This window comes from Cyclopterus lumpus, chromosome 16 (assembly GCF_009769545.1).
Source record: "Cyclopterus lumpus isolate fCycLum1 chromosome 16, fCycLum1.pri, whole genome shotgun sequence".
NCBI lineage: Eukaryota > Metazoa > Chordata > Actinopteri > Perciformes > Cyclopteridae > Cyclopterus > Cyclopterus lumpus.
The window spans coordinates 6174631-6200937 of record NC_046981.1 but is presented as its reverse complement, the minus strand read 5'-3'; the positions used below and the strand labels follow the sequence as shown (position 1 = coordinate 6200937).

General features: G+C 40.4%; 1 long non-coding RNA gene across 4 annotated transcripts in view; it reads left to right on the top strand.

Moving 5' to 3' along the window:
* LOC117745637 overlaps window positions 1-24722 on the top strand; it is a 96468-nt gene extending 71746 nt beyond the window's left edge. For 2 of the 4 annotated variants that reach the window (XR_004611256.1, XR_004611253.1), the window contains exons 4-5: window positions 14858-14917; window positions 22932-24722. This is a non-coding gene — a long non-coding RNA (uncharacterized LOC117745637). Of the gene's footprint in view, window positions 1-14857; window positions 14918-22398 lie in introns of all 4 variants that reach the window. The other 2 variants (XR_004611255.1, XR_004611254.1) reach the window with 2 other exon arrangements.
* Window positions 24723-26307: the final 1585 nt, after the last annotated feature.

Here is a 26307-nt window from a genome sequence, read left to right as displayed (position 1 = left end):
GTGCATACAAATAACGGACACCGCGTGACCAACGTGATGAGTTGCCGGAGAGAGGATGAGGAGGGAGGGAGATTGACCAAAAACGTGTCCTTTAAACTCAAAGAGTCAGTGTCAAGAGGCTTATTTAGGGTGATGATCCCAAATATGACCTTGGAATAAGTGTGTGACCTCTGTGGGGAACAAACACATGGAATATGGTCAGCATGCATCAAGCTCTACTAGATTCAGAGCACATGTGGTAACCTCTGGATAGATGGTGATAGTGTTATACAACTGGCAAATGGTGGCATATCGTCTTTGTTCCCTCTGTTGCTTTACTCCCTAAAACTCTTCCTTCCATCCTGTATCTGAGCCCTCTGACTTAGTGTTCTGAAGGGCTTATTTGATTAATTCACCGTTTCCTCTGTTACAGCCCCCTGTCTATATAGTCCACATTGTGAGAGGACCACCGCACAGGGATTTTCCCCTTCACCAGGTAGCCACAAAGGAAGAAAAGAAGCACATTATCCACATGTATAACATAATAACCCCCCCCCCCCCCCCCCCCCACCCCCCCCCAACACACACACATGCAACACTGACCACCAGCACAGCAAGAAGCACACGCACGCACACACAACACATTAACTTTATGAGGTGTTATACATCAGTGACCACCGACACAGGGTCTCAGTGTTCTCTAATCCACAATCAGGCTGAATAAGGGCGCTCCATGCAATGGAGGGATTACACTGTCGGCTTAATGGGACTTTTAATTTGAGTCATTGTGAGTGCCCATGATAATACGAATAGGTGCAGGAAAGAACACCACTGACTCTATGTGATATTTTTAAATGTGTTACAACTGCACATTTCATCTACTGCATTTACTGCTCTGACACACACACACACGCACGCGCACACACACACACACACACACACACACACACACACACACACACACATACATAGACTTTTAAGTGTCGTAATGTAAAGTCAATGATCATCCATACAATTTAATTGGAGAAAAGTGACCTTCTTACCTTCCAATATAAAACAGAAAGTTAATTACTTTGACTGTATCTGTACAAATACAGATGACTAATGCAAGTAAATGTGTATTCATAACGGATGGTTGAATGAAAGAAGGCAAAAGGCACCCTGTTACATTCCTAACTCAAGTAACCATTACTCGACTCTGACACCTTGAGTTAGTGTCAGTTTGCCTCAGTGTTCTCTGCTTAATATGTAAACAAACAACAGCTGCCAACAAATATGGTGGACAAGGCCCTCAAATATCCAGTATGCAGCATGGCTTGATGTTGATTTCCATGCCCAATTACTAGTTAATTACTGTTTTGTTACATGCACCATGTATAAGGTGAATATGCAAGGAGTCGTCCTTTAGTTTAGTTAGCTCAGCAAATACTGTATATTAATATGTAGCACATGTTAGTACACAGTTTGATGTCTGCTACCTAGATAGGAACACAATGGAGAGAGAATGAGAGAAGGGAACAGAAGAGGAGAAAGTCAGAAAGAAAGAAAGAAAGAATCGCCCAAATAACTTAAGCATCAGAGTGAAGAAAGCCTGGTCAATGGATGGGTGCAAGAGAGAGCTGTTTAGTGTTTACCATTCCGAAAGGCAACAAGAGAAGCCCAGATTTAAGCATTACCACGGGCAAACAAAGGCAGGCTTACAGAACAACAGTGTATTTTTATTTTTCTTCTCCTCCTTGTCTCTTTCTTCTCTTTTGTTCATTCCACCAGAAACTGCAGCAGCTGTTCTGATTACAAAAGAATTGTATGTTAATTAAATCAATTTTGATTCATTATATTTTGCACACGGTCAGTGTGGAGCATGATGATTTTCATCATGCACCACACTGACCACTTCCTTGGAAAGAGAACAACAACCAAACGCCAACAACCTCAGTTGGTTGATGAGCTATTTTACTTCTTAAAACCAGAGCGTTGAACGTGCCCTTCCAAACTGTTATTTCTGAAACTGCGGGTTGGAATATGAACCTTACTGTAAAACTTTCAAAAACAAAAACTCAACAGATGCCTCAAACAACAGAGAGGAAGCTGAACATTGATCGTTTTACCTCTTGTGCAAATGTTGTTGTGGAATTATTTCAATTCTATCATTCACATAAATTGACAAGACCTGTGCCATTTTAACCAAATAGAGAATCACTGCTGAATTCCACACACACGCTTACATATATTATCTGGATGCCAACCAAATGTATCAAAAACTTGAACAGCGATGATACATAACTTTTCATCACATCGCTCTGGATACTCTTCTTGAGCAAACAGCAGATACACTCAGTTATGGACAAATTCATCTTTATGCAGAATGAAGACAGAATTTGGAAAAGAATATAAATAAATAATGAAAAGACTGGAAATGTATTTGACATGTTTTTAGTCATTTCGTTGCACGAATGATAAACCTCAACATTGGTAGTTAGCGAGAATGACTTGCGTAACAGTAACAACAAAAACAAACACAACTTGAGCGTCAAAATGTAATGCCCCCTTTTTTTTCCATGTGGAGGCACACATTTGAATATAGCTGCTCAAATTGTAATGTTTTACAGTAAACATGGGATTGGGATGTGCTTCAAATTGGCACATTGGGACACCCTCGTTGATATGGAGATGCGTTTGGCAGGGGAAATGGCACGCCTCATATATTATGCTACAAAAATACTCATTTGAAAGAAAAGTCTGGTGCTGTAAGCAGGACATTGGGTGTAAATTGGCACATCCACCCAGCTTTACATTAATTGTGCTCGCGCTATTGTCAGGGCGTTGCAGGGTTGACAGACAGTTGGGTGAGGGCTGACACATGTTTTTGGAGTTTAAAATTCAAATGCTCCTCATGTGTGAATACAGACACCTGGGGTAATCAACTGGCTGTGTGTGTGTGTGTGTGTGTGTGTGTGTGTGAGGTGTAAGTGACTGCAACGCTGTATTTACCCATAAGCCTCTCTGTCCCTGCCTGTCTTGCTGTCAGAGTCTCTCCCTTGCTCTCTGGTGTCAGGTACACTGGCACACTGTCATGTGTGCTGACTGATAACAGCCTTCCTGCTAGGAGGAATAAACATACTTTAAGCTACATTTTTTTATGCAAAAGAAGGAGGTTTTAAATGATGGCGGCAAGGCATTTATTTCTGTTTGAGCTCCTGGTACAGCTGATCTCAATGCTATTAAAGATGAATTCACTGGTAATACGCTCCCACACGTCCTTCTCCATCTCCCTTCCCCTGTCTCCCTCTGTGGCGCACTCATCATTGGTATCTCTGTCTCTTTGTGTCAGTTCACTTCATTTTATTGGCATGCGGTGTGATTCACTGTCTCTATCACTCTTTGTTCAGTTTTTTTTCCCGGTCCTTTCATTCTGTGTCTCCATCCCTCTCTCTCTCTCTCTCTCTCTCTCTCGGTTCTCTCTTAAAAAATATGGCATGAAATCGAGCGCCTGCTGTTTTTTTTCTGACACACTCTTCCTTTCTTAAATCAAAACCAACTAAGGCAAAATCAGGTTATTACCTGAGCTGTGTTTTTGCTTGCTCCCTCTCATCCATCCTTCCATTTTTGCTCTATGGAATTTTACACTCTGAGAACAAACAAGAGGGCAGCTGGTCAGTCAGAGGAACGGGGTGAGAGTTGGATTTGAAAGGGGGATTGCTGCATAAATCAAATAAATTCTGAAGTGTGAGATGGACAGACACCTGGCATCGTTTGTGAGTGTGTGTGTGTGTGACTAGGTGTGTGTTTGTGCATATGCTCTCTTCAAACCCACTGCGACACCCCCCCACCATGGAGCTTGGTGTTGACTGGCCTGGTTGGTTGTGGTCAGATATTTTTGGATTTTCTTTTTTGCAGCCTTTCATCTCAGGAGAGAAATAAGCATCGACCACAGCGTTTGTCTGTGTATGATCTTAGAATATTGCATACAGTCTGCAAATGAACTTTTAGTGTTGAGGCATGGCTAGAGGGAGAGGGAAAAGAAGTGGACTCAAATTCTAGATACACAAACCCAAAAAACTTCAAATACCTAAGAAAATCTGGAAATTTATCAAATTTAACACTCATTCCTCATAAATTTGAGCAAATTTGAGCACATTTATCACATTTAACACTCATTCCTCGTCAGCCCGTCAAATCTGCAAGTTTATCACATTTAACACTCATTTCTCGTCAGCCTGTCCAAACACATTGGCAAATGGAGATTTAAACACATTAAACTTAGCTTTATTAAATGTCAAGTCTCTGTCAGGAAAAACATTTTGAATCAATGATTTTATATCAATGATTTTATTTTATTTTAGGCACAAACTTAATTTGTAGTTTTTAACTGAAACTTGGTTAGACCAAGATAACAGTGCAGCTGTTCTTATTGAATCAACACCTCCCAACTTCAGTTTCATGAGTGAAACAAGAGCGCATAAGAAAGGAGGTGGAGTTGCTATTTTATTGACTGATTCTCTTCAATGCAAGCAGATGTCTTTTGGTCATTTTACTTCCTTTGAATATGTGGCTCTGAATTCCACTGGAGTTTTATTCCTCAACATTTACAGACCACCTAAATACTGTGCAACCTTCTTTGATGAGTTTACTGAACTGCTGTCTATAATCTGTATTGATTTTGATTGTGTTGCCATTACCATTTTAATATCCATGTTGATAATCCCCAGGACAGAGGGTCTATAGAACTATGTGGTGTCCTTGATAACTATGATCTGACTCAGCATGTAACAGGTCCCACCCACAACAAGGGGCACACGCTAGACCTAATTATCACCAAAGGTCTGAACATTGCCACGGTTGCTGGGACTGATGTTGCACTGCCAGATCATTTCTGTGTTTTCTTTAAGAGTGCACTCTCCCTGCACACAAATGTCCAAACCGAGGTTGTGACAAAGCGTGACATCACTGAAAACACCAGTGAACTGTTTATTCAGAAGTTCTCCTCCACACCAGCCCTCTCTTCCATCTCAGTCAATGAGCTTGTGGATGGCTTCAATTCTAAAGTAACATGTTTTATTCATGCCATTGCACCCACTAAAGTGAGGGTTGTCTCGGGTAAGAAAAGATCCCCTTGGAGAAATGCCACGCTGGTCAGAATAAAGAGAAAAGAGAGTGTCTGAAAGCTGAGCGCAGGTAGCGAAAAACTAATCTCCAGGTTCACTGTGGTATCCATAAAGAGAGACTTCGCAATTAGGATTTTGAACTTCGTCATAACCAAAAACAATAACAATACACACACCTTATTTGCTACCGTTGACAGGCTGACAAACCCTCCGGTGTCAGTAACTGCTATGCTCCAATCCACCTCGCCGTGCAATCAATTTGCCTCCTTTTTTGACAGACTTCAGAAAATTAGACAAGCAGTCGGTGCCTCCACACCAACCACAGGATATGTGTTGTCCCCATCTTTAAATAACATCCATTCATATATCATGACACAATTTCATTCAATCAACCAAAGAAGCCTAGAAGACATTATACAACATCTGAAAACATCCTCCTGCTGCTTGGATATTCTACCAACACACTTCTTCAAAAAATATTTCACACTGCATGACCACTGATCTTTTACAAATTGTAAACACATCCCCTCTCTCAGGTGTTTTCCCACAAGCCCTAAAAACTGTAGTAATTAAACCACTCATATAAAAGGCTAGTTTAGACCCCAAAATAATTAAAAATTATAGGCCAATATCAAACCTCCCATTTTTAAGTAAAATAATGCAAAATGTGTTTTTTCAACAGCTGTATAACTTCGTGTCTGAAAATAATAGTTTTGATGTCTTTCAGTCCGGCTTTCGTCAGCACCACACTACTGAAACTGCTCTTGTTAAGGTTTTCAACGCCATCCACTTAAACACAGACAGTGGCAGAACTTCAGTTTATAGTGTTACTAGATCTCAGTGCTGTATTCGACATGGTCGATCATGACATACTACTAGACAGACTAAAAGTCTGGGTAGGACTCTCTGGCGCAGCACTTAACTGGTTTGAATCCTACTTGAAGGACCAACAATACTTTGTGTCTGTAGATAATTACACATCAGAGCTGACTAAGATGACATGTGGTGTTCCCCAAGGTTCAATACTGGGGCCTCTTCTGTTAAACATCTACATGCTTCCACTGGCTCAGATTCTGAAAAACAACAAAGTGTATTATCATAATTATGCAGACGACACACACATCTAAATAACTATATCACCAGGGGATAATAATCCCATACTGGCTAAATGCATTTAAGAAATCAACAACTGGATGTGCCATGTGTTTTCTTCAATTAAATAAAGATAAAACAGAAGTAATTGTTTTTGGTCCCAAGGACGAACAATCGAAAGTCAGCGCTCAGCTTCAATCACTGATGTTAAAAACCACAAACCAAGCCAGAAATCTAGGTGTAGTTATGGATTCAGACCTTAACCTGAACAGCCTTATCAAGACAATCACAAAATCAGCCTAATATCACCTGAAGAATATATCAAGGATTAGAGTATTTATGTCTCAACAGGATTTGGAGAAACTTGTCCATGCATTTATCTTCAGTAGACTTGACTACTGTAATGGTGTGTTCACATGTCTCTGTAAAAAGTCAATCAGAAAGCTGCAGCTGATTCAAAACCCTGCAGCTCGAGTCCTCACTAAGACCAGGAAAGCGGATCACATCACTCCAGTTCTGAGGTATTTGCACTGCCTTCCTGTCCGACAAAGTTGCTGAGACCATCAGAGACCCTCAGAGATCCTCAGCTCCTTGAAATCCAGATTGAAGACTTTTCTGTTTGCTGTTGCCTTTAATTGAACACGATTCAAGAATATCAATCAATTTCTTCATCTCACTACTGCATTTTATTTCTTTAACTGCATTGCAACTTTTATTCTATTTCTTGCTTTTTGACTGTTTTAAATGTTTTAATGAATGTTCTTAATTGTTTTTAAATCTCGTTTTCTTTTGCATTATGTTTTGATGCTTTTAATGGTTTCATGTGAAGCACTTTGAATTGCCTTATTGTTGAGATGTGCTATACAAATACACTTGCCTTGCCTTGCCTTACGAGAGAGAGAGGGGAGGGATTGATGGGTGGAAGAGAGAGATCATTATAGAGGTAGCTATGATATAGGTCCTAACTTTCAGCAAAGGTGATAGAGGAGGATGGAGGGATGGACAGAAAGAAAAAGTGATGATTTATTATAGATAGCAAGCTTGAAAATAGTCTGCTCTGAAGTGATAGGTTGAATGTGATGGATGGATGAAAAAGGCGGAAGGAAGTTATAATAAATAGGACAGGCTGGAGAGTTGAAGGAGACCAGTCCAAAAAAAGCAAGAACGGTCAGTAAACAGCATGGCAGAGAGCAGGCATAAACAACCGCTACTAAAGACAGATGAAAAAAGGTGGAATGGCTGTATCAATGATTGACGATCAGCAATGATGATGGATGAATGATGGATTAGAGAGGGCGGTGGAGTTGTAAACAAGTCTGAATAACCTCATAACAGAAGCAAATCCACAGGAGGAAGGATGGATGGATGGTTGTTATGCAGAAGATAAAAGAAAGTCTGAATAAAGTAACCTTGAAGAGGGAAAGAAAGATCGAGGAAATGGGAAAGATTGCATCAAAGGATGGGTATGAAAAGGTGAGAATCAAAAAAGTGGATATGTTTTCAATAGGATTTAAAGGGCTGTGAACTAAAAAGATACATGTAAATTTGTTTTATGAGAATAGATTAGAGACCCGGTCAGATGCTCTCTCAAAATAAATATAGGGAGGAATTTGGAGATGCGGAGAGGGACGCCAGAGTGTTTACAAGTGTGTGTTTGTCTGTCTTTTTGTGTAGCTACAGGGCCCAAGTGACCGTGCCACGCTGTCACTTTTGTGCTTCTTCACCCCGCCAGCGACAGCTCCACGACATTAGCACAACACTCGCAGTCTACACAACGGACCGAATGAACACGCTTGACCGCTTGACCACAGGAAAGAGAAGGAATCCCGACCAAGATTGAAATAGCTCCAGGAGACAAATCATCTTTGCAAAAACAGCTTATTTGTCAAATAAAATGTGACTGTGATTTATTCGGCTGAAATGCATTTGGAGCCTCGCCCTGCATGCTGTAGGGAGGTTCCTTTCCAGTCCAATTCACCTGATATGTCTTTGAACTGGGGGGAAAACTGGAACACCTGGTTAAAAGCTACATGGACATATGGGAAAAAAAAAAAAAAAAGGCAAACTTCAATAAAAGCCCCATTGACCCTGTTGAGGATCAAACTCACGAGAGTTTTGCTTTGAAGAGACAGTGCTTACCACTGAGCCTCTGTTCCACCGCTGTCGCTTCACTCATCGGACAAAAGGTGATAGTGGTATTAACTAGGTTGTTTTACATGTGTTGCTTGAGGCAATTTTGGGAATGAAAACTCACTTTTATGGAATGTTTAAAAACCATTAAACTGCTGCATGTGCGTCCTGTGCCGCATGTGTGCAGCATTAAATACAGATTCCACACCGTTGTATCGCTGTACTGATGCTACAGGAACGCTCGCACCGTGAAATAAATCCGTTCGACTCTATTTTTAAAACTGTTTCAGAATATTTGTTTTCCATGTGTGATTTCAAACGGGGACAAATCTTAGTCTGGGATTAATGAATGAAATGAATTCATGGCTTTCTCCAAACGACCTCCATCCCCCCAGTGGTGGGGGGCTAAACAAGGCGCTGCTGTATTCACCCCAGCAGCCCAGCCTCTCTCACCTGTACAAATTACTGTCTGTAAACAGACTGGATCACACTAGCTTCATGTGGTTAGCCACTTCCCTAGCTGGGACTTGGTCTACTCAGGAGAAATAAGCCATTTCCTGTTCACTGGGGAAAAGATATGGCCAACTGTAACCAACTGTAATTCGTTCCAGGTGGTGGCTGGATTTTTATCTTTTTAGAGGATGTACAGAGTGCTGGACGGGAAACATGTTCAGCAATTTGAAGTCCCTCAAAGCTAGACTTGGTAATGTTCTTGAATACATTTTATTTTTTTGTAGTTGTTTGAAATTCTCATGACATTCAGCCATCAATAAATCAAACGCTCTGACAAAACAGAAAAAAAAAGTCTGGTATCTATGGCCAGCCTTTTCAGTCATTCAGTCATTAAACTGAAATACTGGTGCTTTGCCCCTCGCCATCTGATAACGACGCACAAGTCCCTCTTTAGCGTCCGGGCTTTCAAGTAGGGAGACAGATGGATCAAACAAACACAGGACTTTCAACCCGGAGACTGGTGATCCGAAACCGGTGTTTGGGTCCCAAAGTGTGTTATTTTGAAGTTATGTATTCTGTACTTTTGTTCATTGTTTATGTTTTTACCTCCTACCTTCTGTTATCCTTATTTTTAAACTGAACCTTATCCTAAACCCAACTAGGTGGTTGTGTTGCCTAAACCTAAGAAATCTGTTTTTTTTAACCACATGTTTACTGCAAGTTTAGTGGAGCGTCACATGTTGACACGCTGGGTTTCCCATTGAGTTAGAAAGTGATGCCAGAGGTTATCATCAACCGTCAGTATGTAAAGAGTTGGGATGAGGACGTGTTGGTCAGTTGCAGGACTGTAATGGGACCGTCCCGTCATTTCATTCTCCGTGCTCGTCTACGGTCTCTTGGAGCTGCGAGCCACTTTCATTGGAAAACAGTTGGCAACACTGGGCCGGGTTTTTTGGTTGGATATATTTTACATTCTAGTGTATTCTTGCTAATTTCTAAATAACACCAACCCTACCTTTAACATGTCATTTCTTTAAGATATGCTAACTATGTTTTCATGAATAAATAGTTAATCTCTTTAATAAAAACATCTATTTACGATTTTAAATAATTCCAATTGGGGCAATACAACAGGGTGAAGTGGCATGACATTTATGCACATCATTTAAGTTGGTAATCCTGTATTGATATGACACATTTAGAGTCATTATATGTCACACTCAGCTTTTCTATTTTATTTTGTTGTGCTGGTCCAAGGACCCAGTTAGCTCCATCTTGCAATGTTGGGGGCACAGTTTTTCTTTGACAATAATGCAGTAAGTTTTGCATTAATTATTCACAACTAATCAAATAGTTATCACACATTTAAATATTGAAAAGCAGTATCAGCATTTAAAGTGTATGAGTTATTAAGATCATAAATACACAATGAGATGGAGCTACACAAATATTTGATGTGATATGTGTTAATGCTTTGGATGGCTCATTTATAAATCCTACACACTTTTTAACTGGTTTCTATTATTATGCAATTATATAAGTATCCTCAGAAGGTCATTTTAAACACTGCTCTAATTTCCCAGCCTGACCTTTTGCATGTGTGTGTGAGGGTTAGGTTAGGTTTTCATGACCACATACTGTACACACACACACACGAACACACACACACACACACTCGGGCACACGCACACACAATATTGTGTCTTCTTTTTGCTTTCGCTCTTTTCTTTTCTTTTTTTTCTTACTCCCCTCCTGCTGACTTTCATCTCTTTCTCTCGCTGCTTCCTCCTCTCTCTGAATTGTAACATTTAGTCAATTACCATTTAGTTCATTGTTAACCCACTGAGGAAAAGCAAAGTGTGTTCTGTAATACCGCAGGAGTTCCGTCGTCTTCGGAACAATTACGTCAATTAGCGCTCATTTAAATGGTTTCCAGAGAGGAGAAGCCAGGCTAATAACAGACCAATGAAGTGACAACCGACCAATTAATCTCACTCTAATTGCTCAGTAGGCGCCGTCAATCAGTCATAATCTCCCCTTCTCGCTCTGCTTTGTTTCTGGCTTTCCGAACACACATCCCACCACCCAGTGGCCTGACTCGCCAGCTGTCAATCAAACCTGACACAAAGTCGCCCTCCCACCCCCTCTAGAGATGTAGGGGCATTCCAGTGTGTTGACATCGCGGCCGTGCTGCGAGTCAGCACATTTGGCTTCTAACATAACGGTTAGAAATACTGTATTGACAAGAACAATCCGTTATCGAGAGAAATGTAAGACTGAAAGAGGGAGCAGCGAGAAAAGACAAGTAGAGAAAGAAATGAGAGAATGAGACACAAACCCATATTTCAAGCAATGGGGAGAGTTTTACTTTTGGACCGACAGCGACCCATAATCAGAAACTCATATTCATTGAAGAGCTAAATGCATGCTCGCAGCTTAGATCAATTAACACTAACATAAATTCACTGAAACAGTCTGTGTGCAGCGGGCTGATGATAGATTGCTGTATCGCTGTGCCACATTATTACAGCCTGTCTGAACTAATAGTTTCACCAGCTCAAATGTTTTCATAAGCATTGGAAGAGATTTACTCCAAGTACTATTTTTAGAAGATATCTGGAACGCTACAGTCTTTACACTTACTTTATATGTCCCGTGCTTTATGATGCTGTTGTAGCTTTCCAACGAGGGCTCTGATTTGATCTGCTCTGATCCGGATTTTAAGAGACTTTATAAAACTAATACATCCAACAATGAATGTCTTCTATGATTATTTTTTTTCAATTTTCTGGCGTTGAAAGGAGCTGTTGTTGTCGTTAGCTGAAGCTTATCGAGTGCAAGACGTATGCCATGATGCATTGGACCGAGTCTGTCGACGGGTCAGAGACTGTGTTGCTGAATGTGTGCCATAACAGTGCTTATCTCATGGAATAACATGATATTCACCACATCATAGTTTCAGGAGATCAGTGCTGTTTAGGTCAGCAACCAAAGTAATGAGTGTCAGAAATAATGTAGATTATTATTGGCGCACTTAGATAGCATTGTAAGGCACCATTGGTGTACCGAGCAATCCATTGATGTATTTCCATTCTTCCTTTTTAAAACATTTGATTTAACTAGCAGACTATTATCTCTGAAGTACGCTGAACCGACAGCTGTGTGTGTGTGTGTCAAGGCACCTGCCAGGGGCTCCCTCACATCTCTGGAAACTATCACAGCTAATTTCCAAACGGGCACTATTACGATACACTTCTAAAAGGTAACTTTATCGTATGAAAACATTTAAAAGCATTTAGCTTGGCTCAAAATCGTACAAAAGTGACAGCCGTTCTCAAGGCACTCGGACGCAATGCATTGTGGGGCAGTTCACAGATTAGTGCCATCAGTATGGTTCTCTGTGTGTGTCATTTACTCGAAAAAAATGACCCAAAATGTGCTCTGAACAAATAACTAGGGAGCAAGAATGTGATTTGACATCATGCATTGCACATACTGTGCTGCATGTTAATATGTATTTACGCTATACATGAAGTTGTCAACACATTTGTAGACTTCAAAGCTTTGCTGGCCACAAACATCTTGTTAGCTGAAGACTCCTAATCTGTAATAGTTACAGGAATTCCGATGCATATCTTTATTTCGTCATTAGACAAAATGTTTTGACTGGGACTTTCTGTTTGATGTGGTCTCACACACACCACAGCACTCGGTTCTCCAGCACGAGCTAGAAAAGCATTTCAATTCACCAAAAATGATCAGTTCTTATTTAAAATAGAGATATCCGTACCAATATTACATATCTTATTAGACTTTTCTCAAGATTTGCTTCTAGAAACAACATCCCAAAACAACAGCATTGAAACATTGTATTTGATTTTGTTTCAATAATAGAAGTTTTAGCTCCGGCGATACTGTGTCAAGTAGAGAATGCTACAACAGAGAGGAAGAGGAGATTCTCATTAATTAGTTGAAATCCACAGCACCATCAGTATATGTTATGTGCCTTGTGTGGCACCATCGCACGCCATGATGTGAAATATTATTCGAAAAAAATATTGTTTCCCCTCACTGATGTTTTAATTGTTCCTCGACCGATCTGCTTGTTCCCTCTTTCATTCTGGTTCCCACCACTAATTAGGAATGGGATTTAACGGCCGATGACTTTAGTGCTGGATCAGAACACACCCAGCCATTATAAAAAGCCCAGGGACCCATAATGTGGTGTGGGCTTGGCAGCTGAGACCATGGGGTGGAGAGACAGCAGGGGAGGGGGAGAGCTGGTAACAGCTTCTCTCGGTTGCTCTTTGAATTGTGGGTTGTGTCCTTTTTTCGCCTTTGGCCTGTCATAAGAGGTGCCCTCCCCCCCCACTTTTATTTATGAAATGGTTTTCTGTTTGTGTCCTCTGCTCTCCGGTTCTTGATTCAACGTCTCTCTGTTTCTCCCTGGTCCACCGGTCTCACCTCGCGCACTCCCTCTCCATCCCCACTCTCACACTCCCTCTCTCTGCCTCCCTTCCTCACACACTCTCTCGCCACAGTAAGACCTAAGATGAACTTTTGACAGGAGCCGGGATCTTTGTTTAATTGCCGGTATTACTGCGAACGCCCTCATAAATCTAATGCTGTAATGCCTTTGAAATGCCTTCTAGGCCTTGCAATCTCTCTTTCTTTCTCTCTCACACACACACACACACACCTACACACACATACACACACATAACCTCTTACCACTTTCTCCCACTTTCTTTCATGCACACCCGAACGCATGCACAATCGTCTGCACAGATGTGATGTGTGAGGATGAGGGCTTTGAGGTTGTTTGTGCTCACATCAGACACAACAGCTACAATGTTTGTTTGCAATTTCCACCGGATCTGGTCCAGTCCACCAAACCCATGGGACCTTTAGGATCAGCATCTTCTCAACAAGCTGCTGGGCATCAGAGTGTAACGGAGCAAAGAAAGAGTGCAATGAAGTCGTTGTTTTTATGTGTTTAATGATTTAATCTGTATAGGATAGTTTTTAGTGGAGGGGGAAAGGAGAGTGAAGGAGAGCAAGACAAGTGGTGACATAATGTCGGAGAATCAGACTCTAAATGCACCTCTGATGTATTACATTTTGTTCATGTTACCCATGGATGGGTCTTTTGTAAACTAATTTTTTTCTGATTATGCATTCCTGCAATCATATATTGCTTTTTGCTTAAATGTTTCTTTCAGCTTAAATACTTTATCCCTTAAAATTAAGTTCCAATTGCGTATTTTCACACTTGGATTATATTGCAAAAGTTGTGTGAAGTAAACGATATATTATAAGAAGGCAATACAGCAGAAAATTTGATAAAGTATGGCTCTTAATTAACTTGCCATGCATTTAATCAACCTGAGTACTAAAAATAAAACCTGAACACTCAAACATGGTGAGCTGTATTTATATATAATTGCTGTTACATATATAATATGTTTGCTGTTGGGGTTTTGCACTCTGTATCAGCTCAGCTCCCATGATAATATTCAGAATATTGCCTGCGGGGATATTTGTAATCAGCATATGAAGCTACAGCACATAAAAACCTTATCAGAGGAGTCAGACACGGCATTTCATTAGTTGTTTTAGTTATTGTCCCAGGTAGCATGAAGTTAAAACCGGAGGACCTGTACTCCCTGGAAGTACAGCTCACTGATATTCTTACTGCAATGTGGTCAACGTGTAAAAAATGTTGGTCTGTTACACCAACGCTGTGACACAAGCACACGCACCCACATGTGCAATAGAGTTTGACCTCAAACGAAACATTACTGGTGCCAGGGGTTTTAAATGAATGAAAAACAAAAATATATCATGTTGTAAAGGCACTGAGCTGTTTGTCATCACAGGCCAGAAACACTGTGATCACTGTGACACATAGACAAACCTGTAGGAACGCCAATAAAGTCCAAGCATGATGTCAAAAGCTGACAGACAACGGGTTCAAAGGGAATATGAATTACTTCCTGTACAGGTTTTAGTTGTCATTCGAAACCTGGAAGCAGAAATCTGAAGCTGTGCATGTAACCGGAGAATAACACATGTAAACACAGTTATTGTTTTTTCAGGTGTGGCAGAGAGGGTCAGAAGGGGAAGTCCACTGGGTCTAGACTGGGACTATTACCGGGGTAAGTGTTACAATTTCTCTTTGTTGTCTATTAAACTCTACAATACATGTTTGTCTTTGCACATCTCTCCATTTCCACCGTTCTGTCTTTCACTCTGCAGCCCAGATGTCTTTCTTCTCTTATTGTCTTTGTCTCCATCTCTCTCTCTCTCTGTGCTCCTACAGCTGATTACATGAATTATTTACAGCACGTAAATCCTCAGCAGCTGCTCTCTGTTGGCTTTTTTGCCCTCTTTTCTCTTTCAGGGTAACAGGGAGGGATTTCTCTCAACTTTGTCACCTCGCCTTCTCTCTCTCTCTGTGCCTGGGGTTAATCTCTCTCTCTCTCTCTCTCTCTCTCTCTCTCTAATTACACAGCCCTTAGTTGCAGCCCTGTATCTTCCCATGTAGTTATTTGTTTGTTTGTGAGTCTTTCACTGTGTGTCTACATGTGTAGATGGCTGGTACACACATATCAGATCCTTACATTCAAGACGTGCATGTGAACACAACATTCATTGTGATAATAGTTCCTCAGCAACTGTGCCGTGTGTACAATAGAGAATATAATTTTTGTCACTCCAGGCTTCAAATGCTTTAATAAAGATTCAAAACTGGGCTCTCAAATTAGATTTTCTTTCCCCCTTTCTTCTTTGGTCCCTTCAATCAAATCCCCTAGGTTGGACTCCGAGCATAATTTTCATGCACATGAAGTAATTTTTATGTTGAAAAGAAAAGAAAAAATTAGTGGTTCCACACAAGAAAATCTATCAAAAAATAGCGTGACGTTAATTCAAGGCAAAAAAAGAGACAACGGAAGGGAAACATTACCTTTGGCTCTGTTAAATAATTTATTTTTCGCCATTCAGTTTCCATTGTTCGAAGCCAGAGCCGATCTGTCCAATATTACTGCTAATCTAATTTCAAAGGGCTGCAGTCATGTTAAAGCACTTTTTAATTGTGATAAGGAATATGCTTTCATGCTTAAACCCTTCTCGTCAGTTCGTCTGGACAGAACCCATAAATATTGAAACCTTTTTTTCATTGGCAATTAAAATTAGAATTGGTCACATTTTTCACTGTCAGCCATTTCCTTTGCACACAAAGACATGTGTGGGCCACACACACGCACACACACATACACACACCGACAGACACACACACACACACACATTCAGACACATGCAGAGCCAGACATTGCTAAACGAGTGCACGCAGAAGAACATACAAAGTGTATACATAGTGTTTAATTTGCCAAAGTTAATAACGCATTCTTAATGTCCTTTGACATTAAAACCTCTGTAAAACTAAAAGTGCTCAAAGGTTTTTCAAGAGTAGCATGACGATGTACAATTGGTTGCAGCTATCGGGTAAATATCGCTATATATTCATTTCAATCCAGTTTATTTTGTATAGCCCCAAAATCACAAATTACAAATTTGCCTTGGAGGGCTTTACAATCTGTACACATACAGGGTCCTCACATCGGATCAGGAAAAACCCTTTCACAGGGAAAAAAGTGAAGAAACCTTCATGAGAGTAACAGAGGAGGATCCCTCTCCCCGGATGGACACAAGCAATAGATGTCATGTGTACAGATGAACACCCTTACATAGTTACAACACATTCAATGAATCTGACAATGAATTTATGAATAATGAGTAGTAGGCAGGGACCACGATCCAGATTTCCACAATCCATGAAACAGAAGGAGGAAGAGAGGAGATGGGGGGCACCAGCAGATCCATGGCAGGAGGCCGGCCCACCAGGCAGGAGGCATCGCGAAAGAGGCCGGACCAATGAGGCCAGGCTCTTGAGGCAGGAGGCACAAAGAAGGAGGCTTGGCCATTGGGAAGGAGGCCAGGTCCAGGCCAGGGGCTGGATGCAGGAAGCAGGGGCAAAGAGTCAGGACCCAGGACCAGCTTCAGACACAGCCAGGTCCAATGGACCCGATGAGGCGAGAAGGCACAAAGACTCGGGAAGAAGTAGAGTTAGTAATGTGCAATGGAGAGATGTAAATTAGAAAAAGTAAAGAGAGAAGAGGGGAGAAGATCTCAGTGTATCCTAAAACGTTCCCTAGCAGCCTATAAGCCTATAGCAGCATATCAAGGGGCTGGACCACGGCAAACCTGATTCAGCCCTAACTATAAGCACTAATAAAGAGGAAAGTCTTAAGTCTATTCTTAAATGAGGTGACTGTGTCTGCCCCCGGACTGAAAGTGGAAGCTGGTTCCATAAAAGAGCAGCTTGATAACTGAAGGCTCTGGCTCCCATCCTACTTTTTAGGACTCTAGGAACCACGAGTAGCCCCGCATTTAGTGAGCGCAGCTCTCTAGCGGGGCAATATGGTACTACAAGCTCCTTAAGATATGATGGTGCATCACCAATCAAGGCTTTGTAGGTGAGGAGTAGAATTTTAAATGTGATTCTTGATTTTACAGGGAGCCAGTGCAGAGCAGCTAATACAGGAGTCATGTGATCTCTTTTCTTAGTTTTTGTGAGTACACAAGCTGCAGCATTCTGGATTAACTGGAGGGATTAGAGCAACCTGACAATAAGGAATTGCAGTAATCTAGTCTAGAAACCAGTTTTTCTGCATCGCTTTGATTTTTGAGATGTTACATAGATGTAAAAATGCAATCCTTGAGATTTGCTTCACAAGGGAGTTAAAGGACAAGTCCCGATTAAAGATAAGGCCGAGATTCTTTACAGTGGTGTTGGATGCCAGGGCAATGCCATCTACAGATACCACATCACCAGATAATTGATCTCTGAGGTGTTCAGGGCTGAGTAAAATAACTTCAATATCAGGAAGTTGCAGGTCATCCATGTTTTTATGTCTTTAAGACATGCTTGAATTTAGCGTGAATAGAATTTAAACCAACTTAGTGCGGCACCTGAAATGCCAATTGACTGATCCAGTCTCTGTAATAGGGTGTCATGATCAATGGTGTCGAACGCAGCACTAAGGTCTAACAAAACAAGTACAGAGATGAGTCCTTTATCTGATGCAATTATGAGGTCATTTGTACTTTCCACCAGTGCTGTCTCTGTGCTGTGGTGATTTCTAAATCCTGACTGAAACTCAGCCAAAATAAGCATAATTCTTCCAAATGGGTGGAACGCCGTGTGCTTTCGTGATGTTTCGTTTAGTTTGTTGTTCTGAGGGTTATACCAGGGAGCAAAACTCCTTTGCCTCATCGTCTGTTTCTTCAGGGGGGCTATCGAGTCTAGTGTCATTCTCAGTGAGCCTGTAGCACTATCGACAATATGATCAATCTGGGACGGACTAAGGTTAGCACAGGAGTCCTCCGTCACATTGAGACGTGGTATTGAATCAAATGCAGAAGGAATCACTTCTTTAAATGTAGCTACAGCACTGTCAGTTAGACATCTGGTGTAAAAACCTTGGACTAACGGTGTACACTCCGGCAGTATCAATTCAAAAGTTATGAGATAATGGTCTGACAGAAGAGGGTTCTGTTGGAAGACCTCCAAATGCTCAATGGCAATGCAATATACAAGAACAAGGTCGAGAGTGTGGCCAAAGCAGTGAGTGGGTTTCTGTACTCTCTGACAGAAGCCAATCGAGTCCAACAATGAGATAAATGCAGCACTAAGGCTATCATTATCAACATCCACATGAATATTACAATCTCCTACAATAATAACCTTATCAGTTTTAATGATATATATATATATTTGCCTCAAAACGATTCTCCTCGGTTTTGGGCCTTTGAGAATGTGCACATCTTAATATTTTCTCCACAAATGAGAGGAATACCTAATAGGAAGAAGAAAAAAGAAGAAAGAGTAACTGTGTATGCTGCCAAATCCACAGTCACATGAGAAGATTGATATTAGTTTCATCTTTGTGCGTCCAGTGTGTCTATAATAGATCCGGAATGTGTTAGCCTGGCAGAAGGAAATATAAGACTCGCTCTTAAAAGCAAACAAAATGTATCCAGGGGACATTGAGTTTAGTGTGAATAGAGTCTGAGTCTGGAGAATTAACTGATATTTCCAATAGTATAACGAGCTGTTTTATTAGATTATATTCATATTGGTCATTGACTTATCTTAATACTGCGGTTATGGCAGACATGTTTGACAACACCATGCGTACCAACATTTTACTTGATATTAAGTTTCCTATGTTGCCAATTATACATAAATTATCAGGTCATACGTGACATAAGGCTAAGAGGTTGGTGAGTGGACCCCCCCCCCCCCCCCCATCAATTCAACAGAGAACAGCTCCTTCAGTGGCGTGCAGCATCACCAACCCTGCAGTCAGACTGACAGCTCTCGCTTCACTGCAGTAGCTTTCACACTTCTTCCCACTAGCACAACTTTGCACTGCAGTCAGTCAGGGTTTTAGACCTGCTGCAAATTGTTTCCCACTGACAACACTTGGAGCGAGATTTGTTTCTAAGGAGAATAAACTATTAGTGACGGTGAGGGAACAGAAGACGCTTGACTTCGGTTCGTTCCCCCTCACCTCGGCTCACTACAGCACGTCTCTTACACTGCAGTCAGTCTGTATATTGAGTTTTGGCTGACATGGTTGGGTTGGCTCACTGCTTGTTTAGCAGTTTGAGCCAAGCATGTGCATGTGCGGCTGTCTGAGTGTGTGTGTGTGTGTGTGTGTGTGTTTATGTGCATGCATGTCCGCGCTTGTGTTTCTGCAGGATTTGTGTTAATGTGTGTGAATGACTGACTGTGTGCACACCCCTATATGTGTCTCGTGCAGTGACAAAGGTCTGTAAACCTTATTGAGGTGGGGTTTTTTTTAGGAGCGGGGGGTGGGACTTGTTGTGCAGAGTGGCCTCATTACCCAGGTGTTTACCCCCAACCACAGGAAGCGCTTGTCAATGATGACTGTCTGCCGGCAAACATCGCCTGAGGGAAAGATATAGGGAGGAAGAGAGAGAGGGAGACTGAGGGAGGTTAAATCATAGGAATGTGGCTTTGTATCTATCCATCTATATCTATCTATCTATCTATCTATCTATCTATCTATCTATCTATCTATCTATCTATCTATCTATCTATCTATCTATCTATCTATCTATCTATCTGTCTATCTGTCTATCTATCTATCTATCTATCTGTCTATCTGTCTGTCTATCTATCTATCTATCTATCTATCTATCTATCTATCTATCTATCTATCTATCTATCTATCTATCTATCTATCTATCTATCTATCTATCTATCCATCTATCTATCTATCTATCTATCTATCTATCTATCTATCTATCTATCTATCTATCTATCTATCTATCTATCTATCTATCTATCTATCTATCTATCTGTCTATCTGTCTATCTATCTATCTATCTATCTATCTGTCTATCTGTCTATCTATCTATCTATCTATCTATCTATCTATCTATCTATCTATCTATCTATCTATCTATCTATCTATCTATCTATCTATCTATCTATCTATCTATCTATCTATCTATCTATCTATCTGTCTATCTATCCATCTATATATCCATCTATCTATCTGTCTATCTGTCTATCTATCTATCTATCTATCTATCTATCTATCTATCTATCTATCTATCTATCTATCTATCTATCTATCTATCTATCTGTCTATCTGTCTATCTATCTATCTATCTATCTATCTATCTATCTATCTATCTATCTATCTATCTATCTATCTATCTATCTATCTATCTATCTATCTATCTATCTATCTATCTATCTATCTATCTATCTATCTATATATCCATATATCTATCTATCCATCTATATATCCATCTATCTATCTATCATCTATATATATCCATCTATCTATCTATCTATCTATCTATCTATCTATCTATCTATCTATCTATCTATCTATCTATCTATCTATCTATCTATCTATCTATCTATCTATCTATCTATCTATCTATCTATCTATCTATCTATCATCTATATATATCCATCTATCTATCTATCTATCTATCCATATGTCAATCTATCTGTATCACATCCATGTGTGCATGTGTCTGTGTGTGTTTCTTTTCACTAAATGTGTGTTTTTTATGTGTGCGTATGTGTGGCTGTGCCCGCACTGGCAGGTCATTGGGTTCCTCCACTCCTTCACCAGTGGAGGGAGAGAGGGAGAGAGAGAGCGAGGGAGGAGAGCGAGAGAGGAGAGCGAGAGAGGAGTGGAGAGGAGACATACAAGCTGTTGACAGGGATTTATGAGCTGATAGTGTCAGACTGCAAGCACAACAACAGTCTCCCTGTCTCGGCCTGTCTGCTCAGAGAGAGAGAGAGAGAGAGAGAGAGAGAGAGAGAGAGAAAGAGAGAGAGACACTGACAGAAAGAATGGAATGGGGGAGGGGTGGAGAGAAAGTGAGGCAGCAAAATGAGTTGAAAAAGAAAGAGCGAGGGAATGAAGAAAGAACATAGAAGAGGACAGGGAAACAGGACTGGGTTATCATCTGAGTGGGGTTATCTCTCCTTTCCCCCATCACATTGCATATTTCTTTTTCTGACTTGTCGTTGCTGCGTTGATTGGTGACTGCTTTTGTCAGGAATAAACACGCTATTGAGAACTTTCACCACATTCCAGAAGGCAAGTGTCCTTGTAGCTGCGTGTGTTCGTACATGATTTGTCATGCTGAGTCAGGACAGTGTTCACTGTGAGATGACACACTGATGGATGGGCTGTCTGACTGTCTGATATATGAGGGACACAGTCTGGCGGGTAATCTGGTCTAATTTGCTGTTCTGAGTATAAATCAATAATATCTGACTCTATTTAGGTTTGATGACTTCTGCAATATATCCTTTTTTCATCAGCCTATTTAGCCGAGGTTCCTTTTCAGATGAGGCTGTGGTTTTCATGTAGCAGCGTTGTCCTCAGCAGACTAATCGAGTTTGATGTTACCAGGAAATTCACCCTTTATGAGTTCCATTATTTCACGTGACGTCGCACTGCTGACGCAGACATTGAGAAATGTGTCAAGGACTTAAATATGTATTAGTATGCGGTATCTTAAGCTATTTAGCATTCAGTTCTACTTACAGTTTACTTGGAATTCTTAAGTGAGACCCACCTGCGTAACCCGTAGACATCCTGTGACTTTAAATGTTGGATGTTTAAAATACCATACTTTGTTAAATGTTATGATTGCCATAATAACAGGGGTCCAGAGGTGAAGTCTGCCAGACTGACATGTTGGGATACATGTTGGGATACAGACAGCCTAACAGCCGTAAGGAATAATATAGACTTTGTAGTGATTTATATGTCAGTTCCTGTTTAATGATATAGTAATAAAGAGTGGTGATTTATGAGGCCATTTTCATTTTGCATCGACACTCATCAGACTCAGGGTTTAAAGCCTACGCTCTGCAACATGCTGAGTAACGCGTCCATGTCGAGTTCCCCTGAAAAGCAAATGTCATTATCTTCGAGAACTCCTCTCTATAGCTTATGGCCTTTAGTTGCAAATGCATGACATGTATGTGCACTATTTGTTATTTGTACAGTAAAGGCAACGTGGGACCCTGAGACAGATCATAAGCTGCAGATCGCCAACAGGCAAAGCTGGTCCTCTGATAAGGCAGGATGGCATCAGGTATAAGGTTGTTCACAAAGGGTGTAAAGAGCTACACGACCTCTAGGGACCGCTACAGTCTCTTACTATATTACATCCAAAAAAATGCTCTAGAGTTTTAAGGTCTTAATTAAACCAGCATTGTCTTTTTATATTGCATTATGTTCACATGAGACACAGAGACGTCCACGTTCTTATTCTAATTCTGATAGATAATGTTAGTGGGACTTTGGGCAAAGGAATTTACAATGAAAGGGTAAAAAATATATTAAATATTCAAATGATTTCACTGGAGCTGATTGTGTGCAATATCATATATCGTCACAGGCGATTTTAAATCGTTCTAAATTCAAACGTGTTCATATTTACATGCATTCATCTTTAATTATGTTTGCTCTCTCTCTCTCTCTCTTTCTCTCTTTGTGTGTGTGTGTGTGTGTGTGTGTGTGTGTGTGTTTAATGCAGCTCTGCAACGAAACCTGTGTGGAAATGGAGAAGAAAATGACGATAAACAGGAAAACTGCTTGATGGAGTTAATTATGCATATCAAACACGTAGATGGTAACATGTTCGTCATCTCCGTTGTCATATAACTCCTTTTTCTGCTACTAAAGTATTTCACTTGGAATATTTCAGCAAACATCTGGTGGCTTTGGGTTCTCACTTAGGAGGCCAGGATGTGCATCCACCAAGGGTTATCCAGTGTTACTTTTAACAGGATATCACCGTCTGTAAATAAGTGAGAAAATCATACTGCATTGATGTTGTTTTGTGTGTTATATGGTGTGAATCATGACTATTGGTGCAAAGTCAAGACAATTGAGTTTGAAGAGCTCTATAAAGATTGCCATGAGCTTTACTACGTTGTACATCTGTGATATATTTGAAAAAGCCTATTGTTGTTTATGCTCACATGAGACATGAGAAAGTTAATTTGCTGTCCACACTTTTGTTCCACAACAATGCATGCTCCTCTTTACGGTACACTTTACGGTTTTTCCTAATGCTTCTCATGTATGTAGAATATGTGTATCGGAACAATGTATGCATCTAAGGATTCACAGTGTTATGCGCTCTGTATCTGTTAAGAAGTAGTAATCCCAATGTGGTCACGGGGCAACAAAGACGACATTAACGACATTGTACTCATGCAATATGTAAAGGTCTGTGAAGAAGTATTCCCACAGTGTACAGCTCTAATGTGACAATATATGTACAGGGCTCTCACTTTTATCATCCCACCATAGATTATTAATGCATATTGTATTGTTCTGCGACAAATCTAGGTAATATAAGGTTGAATATAATTTTTAAGGTTCTCTCAGCAGACTAATGAAAACATGGGACTACACTTGTCATTTTGACAATCGAGCAGTGTAGGAATGATGCACTGTATAAAGTGCCTCTTCCTGTGCAACGTCTTCTACATCTGTGTTTTAAAGCCCTTAAAGTATTTAAGAGTTGAGTGGTTTGTTGCAGGGTGCTGTGGTAATGTCAGTAGAGACTTAAGATGCAAAGTGAGCAATGTGTCATAAATACACTGAAAGCCTTCTTTAGCCATGGTTTCATAATATGTTTGTGGTTCACTCACTGTGTGTTCTTTAATGTTGCACGTCCAGTTTGACCTGTAATGATAGAAACAGAACCGGTGCACGGGCTGTGCAAAGTGTGTATATGTTTATGTGTATACATTCATTTCATTTCCTTTATTTTATTTGTGCATTGCCAAACATATACATAGTCAATTTCATACCGCATGCATAGTCAAAGTTGTTTTGAAATCATGAACGAGTGTCTCTTGTTTCCCCTGTCTGTGTGTGTGTGTGTGTGTGTGTGTGTGTGTGTGTGTGTGAAGGCCAAATGTTTGATTAACAACCACAAAAGCGAACTGTTTGCCTGTCTGTTTCTTGCTCTATAATAACTATGTGCATGCGACCGTGATTCATGCCCATTCTTTGCAATGAGCGGGGCCTCACACCCCCACGCGACGACCATGGATAGGAACCAACTTCAAAAATAATAATAGATGTACTTTACTTCACGTACCCTCTACAATTATGTGGTTTCCATTTGTTGTCTTCATCGTCCACAACGACCTTGTTTATTTCTTTTCTTTTATTAAAAAACACATCACGTGTATTCGTGACAGAACCTTCATACATTTCCGTGTCTTCTGAACTATATTTTCTCTTACATCAGGTTCTGATTATATTTGGTTACTTCTTATGTATGACTTAAGAAGTATGTATGACTTGATATAGGCTCTTATATTCTATACTCTTTGTTTGGCTAGGCATGCTTTGGAAATGCTTTTTAGCTAAATGCCAGCATTGGCATTACACAAATAAAAATGCTAACGTTATTCATGTTCAGTATCTTAGTGTAGTGTGTTAGCATGCTTCATATGCTTGTACCAAATTAAATGGCAATGAATCCACCAGCTGTCCAGACAGGAGATCACCAAAGGCTCCTTCTGGAAACTAGTTTAGATAGTTAAAAAACAGTCAAATGTCATAAGTTATGAAATTAAACACTTATTTTCTATATATAGGAAAACAACCCCTGCAGTGAACAGTTTTGAAGCCTCCCTCGATCTGTGTCTGTGGTTTCAAACCCGAGCTCCAGTGATCAGACCCGGGCCCCAGCTGTCCATGCACAGTTTATCACACTTCCTTTCCCTCTACTCTGGGCCCCAGTCAGTCTGCCAGACAGGAAAATCAAAGACTCTGGGACATACCATTACACTGCTAATGGTATATTGCACTGTACAGCATGCTGATGATATATAACATTAATGTCACACTAGTCAACACACAACAGGAAGAAGGTCTGAGCTGAGCTTTTCTTTAACAACCCTCACAATTGAACATAAATGTCTGAAGCATACATTGGATTGATTTAAAGTGGGTCAAAATGAGCCTATATTGGATGGTATGGAATTGAATCGTATGGTAAAATGGTTTTACTTGAATGTCTGTGAATGTTATTTCCGAGGAACTGTACGGGGTTGAATTTGATTAAATAAGGCGTTTAATAAATCATTCATGATTCAGTTGATTTCACTGTTGTAATGGATCTAAATGCCAGGTAAATGGATTTTATTATTTTCTATGGCAGTTTGTCATACTTTCTGTCGGTCTAGTGTGGCTTCACAGTCATATCGTCAAGCATTGAGACATTCATGAACAGATTTCCTAAGAGGGAACAGAGCGTACAAAAAACCTGCTCTGTCCAACATCTGGCCTTATTCCTGCGAGCTGCTATGTGGATCATGAATTGTGCTGGAAAGAAATAGGAACATCATTCTTTTGTGGATGAATAGAGTCGACATTGTTGATAGCTTTTGAGCTATAATGTGAACACCACCCTTGTATGAAAAAAGACCTCCTTGTTTCCCTAATGAAAGCTGATTGAGGTAGAACACTCAGTTCCTCTGAAGAACATATGCGTATAACACATTGACTTTAAGTAGGGCAAACATAAGTTATGGAATCGCCTACTATATGTTTCTCACAACCTTTGTTCTGCGTGTCATCTGTGAGGGACATACACATTTTAAAACCAAATTCTATTATTAAACTTGTAATAGGAGATCTTTTTTTTTTTCCAAGTCCAAGAAAAACACTAATTTCCTCCCTGCTTTTTCCACTTAAGCTACAACAATAAGCTGATTTCACACAGGCTGAAACGTTAGGACGGGGCTCCTCAAGCCATTAGAAAGTGCAAGCAAAATAAGGCTTAGTAGAGGAAGTCATTTCATTAATGACATACATTTTAAAACTCTACAAATATCTTACCTCAACATGTACTTTTTTGTCACATTTCAAACAATCTGCACCAC